Source organism: Nanorana parkeri, unplaced genomic scaffold (assembly GCF_000935625.1).
Source record: "Nanorana parkeri isolate BGI_ZX_2015 unplaced genomic scaffold, ASM93562v1 scaffold285, whole genome shotgun sequence".
In the NCBI taxonomy this organism is placed as follows: Eukaryota; Metazoa; Chordata; class Amphibia; order Anura; family Dicroglossidae; genus Nanorana; species Nanorana parkeri.
Window position 1 is genome coordinate 861,091 of NW_017306553.1, and position 5,888 is coordinate 866,978.

Sequence of the window (5,888 nt, forward strand, 5' to 3'; positions counted from 1 at the left end):
ACTGTTTTTATAGGCTAATGCAAAAGAAAAGTAAAATCTATCTATCCACACAAAATAATGTAGAGTAATATGTCCTAGCGTAAAGTTAACCAATGCATACTGACCCTGCTAAATGTGGCCTAAGCATCTAGGAATCAATAACCTCTGGTCACAAAAGGGTTAAGTATACTTCCCCTGCCATGTACAATAACTGCTGTTTCTAGACTAGGCGAGTTTCCCTCTGAATGCCATGATGAGGGGTGCAGACGAGAGATGTAATAAATTTAAAGCGAGCACAGATAAAACCGGTAATTGAATCCCATTCATCACCATTCGAGATTTGGATCAGCCAACTGCGGCCTCACGGGTGTATTTGTACCCGCAGGGGGGCGGGCGCTTCCTGGTGAAAGGTAAAGACCATGCTCTGCTGGCTCCCCAGTAACTAGCAAAGAGTCTCACCGACAGGAGAAGCTGTGATGTTGGGTTTCATTAAACGCGCGCTGCGCCCGTCCTTTGAATGACACGGAAAATCAGGCGAGGGTGATTAAAAAGATTAGTGCGCCGTCTCATTGCAGTCACCTAATAAAAAGCAGCTTTATACCGAGGAAATGATATTGCTTATTGCATTTTTTTCTGCTTACACAGGGCTCAGGCGTATGAAAGGCTGCTATCTACTCAGCTGCGCCCTTGTAGTCATCCTGACCATGTGACATTCAAGGGAATCTACAAAGCAGCATCAATTTGGTTTTCTTCAATAAAGGACGGCTCCAAGACAAACACAAGATTCATAAATAAATAAGCCGCGGTATTGGATGATTACCTGTATCTAGGTTTTGTTTTTACAAAATCAGAAAGTGACAGCTGCTTAAAGCCTACTCATTAGCACCGCGCACCACCATGTAAAAATGCCTCATCACACCATTAAAAAAATCCATACGTTAGGAAAAATATACTTACCTTACACCCCTGGCTTCTGCCCATGGTGCCAAGGTGAAGGGGAGGCCATGGGATGCTGGATCATGAGATCCTAGAAATGCTTGTGTGAAGGGACCCCTGCACTGTGCGGGAACATCCTCTGGACAAAACAGATTCTTGACTCCCCTTTCCCCCCCACTGGGTGTTTGGGTTCCTCCCACCACGCCCAACCATAGTGACTAAGGCCTGCAGGTCAAACAAAAGAGTGCAGAGGGGGACCGAAATTAAATTTGATTCTGCAGGATCGTTAATTGAAGTGTCAAACTCCCTCCAGATACATATTTATGCAAAGTAGGGATAAGGGGACAGTATAGAAATAGCCAACATGTTTTGGGGGCTCATACAGATACCCCCATCATCAGAACTTACTAAGGGGGAACATATATCAGGACTGGGATGCCTTGAAATTGGATACCACTTTGTCCAGTGTGTGAGAATCCATAGCAGCCGATTCCAGGATCTCGCTGGAAGACGTGTGACATCGCCTTGGCGCCATGGTGTAAGGTAAGTACATCTTTTATTTTCCTCCTGAAGCGTGTTTTTAAATGAGCAGGAGGAATGAATGAATAACTGGAACATTTTAATGCAAGGTCCGCTTTTAATTAGTTCATACCCAGAAGACATGGTTTGTGGAGCTGGGACAATTCACAGCACTTTAACAACACAAAAATTCTTCAGCCCTCTAGCCATGAGAGCCTAACTAGAATCGGTTTCCATATCTACCTCTACAACAGATCTCTGGGCCATACATTAGGAAAATTAGGAAGTGGGATATGGCTCCAATTATGGCAAAGTTCTAATAGAATTATGTGAAGATAGAAGGGCTAAAGGTGCCCAATGAAAGTAGGTTCATGTGAGGCTAGAAGGACTAAAGGTGCACAATCAAAGTAGATTCATGTGAGGCTAGAAAGAACCCAATCAAAGTAGGTTCATTAGCTAGAAAGACTGAAGGTGCCCAATCAAAGTAGAGTCATGTGAGGCTAGAAGGACTGAAGGTGCCCAATCAAAGTAGGTTTATGCGAGTCTAGAAGGACTGAAGGTGCCAAATCAAAGTAGGTTCATGTGAGGCTAGAAGGACTGAAGGCGCCCAATCAAAGTAGGTTCATGTGAGGCTAGAAGGACTGAAGGTGCCCAATCAATGTAGGTTCAATGTGAGGCTAGAAGGACTGAAGGTGCCCAATCAAAGTAGGTTCATGTGAGGCTAGAAGGACTGAAGGTGCCCAATCAAAGTAGGGTCATGTGAGGCTAGAAGGACTGAAGGTGCCCAATCAAAGTAGGTTTATGCGAGTCTAGAAGGACTGAAGGTGCCCAATCAAATAAGGTTCATGTGAGGCTAGAAGGACTGAAGGTGCCCAATCAAAGTAGGTTCATGTGAGGCTAGAAGGACTGAAAGTGCCCAGGAAAAGTCCCCAAAACTAATACAATTACTCCCTTCATTAGGGCTTACTAAGGGACAACACGTATGAGGACGGTGATGGCTTGAAGTTGAATACTGTTTGCATAGAGGTCTTCAGCAGCTGATTTGGTACCAAGAAGACATTTATGTTCCTTAGGAACATAGTAGCTGCCTGTCCGGTGGTCAGATCACCTATATAGATTCTTTCACACCCAAATTGGGAAGCCACACCAGCATGATAAACCTTGCAGGAACAGCACTTTTATTCCACTTCTTTTCAGTATTCCGCAGGATTGTCAGCCGGAGGTTTCTCTTTACTACTGCAGAGGTTGGTGTGGGCAGCAGGAGAGGTGATTCTTCTTCTTAGAGGGGACTCTGTATTTGGAGTATTTATTTTAGCAACCAAGTTGCTTTAACCCCTGAAGCATACTAAGAGTGGATAGCTATTGGAAGTGTTTACTTTACACTGGCAGTGCTGAGATCTCACAGACATCAAGTCATAAAGCCACTTCTGCCATTAAAGAGTTACATGGCGAGTAGGAAAAAAAAATCACCGCAATACTTAAATGGAAGCGTAAGGTGTGCACACTGAAATCGCTAATTGCGTTCCTTGAGAGCAAAATGGCATGATCAGATGGCGCGGCGACATAATACCGCGCTCTGGAAAATAGCTTTTATGCAATTTTCTATAATTTAGCCTCGCCTGCAATCTTGTGGGATTATTTTCTCCAAAATGAGACGTGGGCCATGCCTTCAGAAAGTGCCTGCAGCTCGTCACACACATCAGTCCGTTGCTGTTTTTGACAGAAATAATACACTGCAGGAAATTCACACCAGCAATTGTTGTACTACCAGCCCCAGTCCACGCTGCCTGCTGTTGAAATCCCAAAATACAGAGGCCAGTTTTCTTTATTTTCCTCGCAAACCCAAGCTCTCCAGTGGCCGACACGCTTATAAACTATAGCTGCGGACTTACATGCTCTAGGACGACATGGCTTATGAAGGATAAAGAAGAGAAGGTTTCTGTTGTATAATGGAATGATTCAGTGGTGGTGGACTCAAGCTGAAAAGAGACCATGGATGGGCTGGACTGGGCAGGGGAGTATTTGCCCGCTGTGCGACTACCAATTTAATTTCTTGGGCTGGTGGCCGTAAGTGGAGATACTTCCCCATTCAGATCACCTAAATCTGCAATCAGTTACAATTATGGTACCACAAGGTCTTCCAGCACCAACTTTCTTTGCAGATCTTCATTCAGTCACATGACATCTCAGAGCTTCAAAATGAACTTGTTGGAAGATGTAAGAAAGTGTGTCCCAATAATCCATGTCCTTTCAGAAGACGCACCTTTCACCATGCCCATTGGTCACTGCATGTCCACCCATTAAAGTGGCACCAAAGCACACATTTCATGGTAAACTTTATATAGCCCTCAGAATCCTACTATGAAAGGGCCCTTTGGTTTTAGTTGCCTCCAGATGCCCAGTCCTCCCATGGTCAATAGATCAGAAATTCTTTGGTCCTCCATTGGAACCCATCACTATTGACATCTAGATGTCTGTCTTTACCAGGAACCCATTAGCAACATTCAACAAGCCCTACCAGCATGAGCAGCTGCCCCCATATCCTTGTTGTCTTCTAAACAGGCAAAATTCTTTGCCTTGTGAATTTTCCCATTCACTGGAAGCCCTCCTTAGGGCCCATTCAGCCCTGTGTGTTGCAGTAACATGGTAAAACAATACGCAGAGTGGTAATGCAACACCGCAAAATGGTCTGAATGGACAGTTAGGGATATTGGTCCTTACTCAATAGAAAATAATCCCCTGCATCTTCAACTATTCATTTTTATCCAGAACGGGTGATGGGAGACAGTATGGTTCCAAGGAATGCGCCAAATTTTGACCCTACCATTTGCATGTTGCTGCAGAAACTAAAATCCATCAGACCCATCAACATCCTCCAAACTGTTATGGCTATCCTGTGCCCACCGTGCCCTCATTTTCCCTTCTCTGGTGTCTTGTTCTGATCATCAACTGCTGAGTGTGTTTGGGGGGGGTTACTGTTGGGGGGCTTCAGGGAAATATCAGGGGTTTAAACAGACCCCTGACATTTCCCTTTTGAAACAGAAAAAGAGATTGAGGATAGAGCCCTCTGCCCATACAGGATGGGGGAGAGCAGTGGGGATCCAAGCCAGCCAGGGCTGTGTTGGCCGCCTGGCTCCCCTGTTGCCAATGGCACCCTGTGCTCACCATGGCAACAGGGACGCAGCCAGGCCGGCCCTGGCTGCGCCCTCACTCAGTTGTGCCTGAGGCGAGTGCCTTACTTGCCCCATGGTAGCTAAAGCCTTGGCACCACCACGTACAAAGTAGAAGATATGTAGTCCACACACCACAATACTTTCAAGCTAAATGGTGTGTGGACTGCATATCTTCCAAAAGCTACACAGAGAGCCTTCTTATCAACCAGTCAGCCATGACTGGCTAACGTGCACTAAGAGAAGGAAGCAGAGCTGCACAATCTCCATGTAATGAGCACAAAACGAAAAGTTTGGAAACCCTTGACATGCATCGGCAAGATTATTTACATTCAGCTTGCCACATTCGCAGAATTTCCTAGGAAGACATCAAAAAGAATATAGTTTTGCTTTAACGCACTTTGACAAAGGAGGGGCCTTCCATTGTTTCAGTCTCTCAGGAGCCGTATAGAGAAGCTTTTTCATTTGAGGCAAATAAGCATCGTACAATCTGTTCCTTTGCTCAAATTCTATTTTATGATACGTCAACGGGATCGACATCAGAGACGCTGGCCTGTCTTTCTGGAAGGAGAGTGACGGTGTAGCGTCGCTCTCTCCGCTGTGTTATCTGCTTTCAAAGCAGGCGAGTAAACTGAATTTCTGCCGTAAATAAGCAATAATTCCGGGCCCTTCAGGGAATGAGACCATGCTGGTTCCAATGAGGAACACAGCGGGGAACAGCTGGAATGTTCTCGCCATCTGAGGGAAAACCAGACACAGAGGGCTGGAAGGGACAGTCAGCAGAGGTATAATTAACCTCCGATACACCGATAGCCACATCTGCCAAAGACACGTGAAAGACACTTAGGATACTCACTTATTTTTTCACGGTCAGGGAAACTTTTAAAACCTTTCCTGTAAAATGTAATGCTACCTAAAGCGGATCTAAACCTGAGAACTAAAATGTAACATATTACAGCTTGCCGGCCAGTAAAGGTGGTGGCGCTATTAGTTTTCTTTTTTCAGACTTTTTTCTCCCTTTATTTTAAAGCTGAACTCTGGGCACAAAAACTTTCCTTTTGAATATATTCAATAGCCACAAAGGATATAAATCCACTGTGTGTTCACCAAATGCCTTTGAAACCTAGATATTACCATATACAAGCTGTGACATCATCACTGTGCCATACATAGCTTTGGCAAAGAGCAGAGGTGTGGGAGGGGTCCAGCAGTTCCCACCCACTACAGGCTGGCTGCAGAAAAGTACAGGAGGGGGTGGAGACAAGATATGGGGGGGGGGGAGAG

General features: G+C 45.2%; 1 protein-coding gene across 3 annotated transcripts in view; it reads right to left on the reverse strand.

Moving 5' to 3' along the window:
• LDLRAD3 (low density lipoprotein receptor class A domain containing 3) overlaps positions 1-5,888 on the reverse strand; it is a 114,351-nt gene that overhangs the window by 14,067 nt on the left and 94,396 nt on the right. The gene's annotated exons all lie outside the window — the stretch shown is intronic.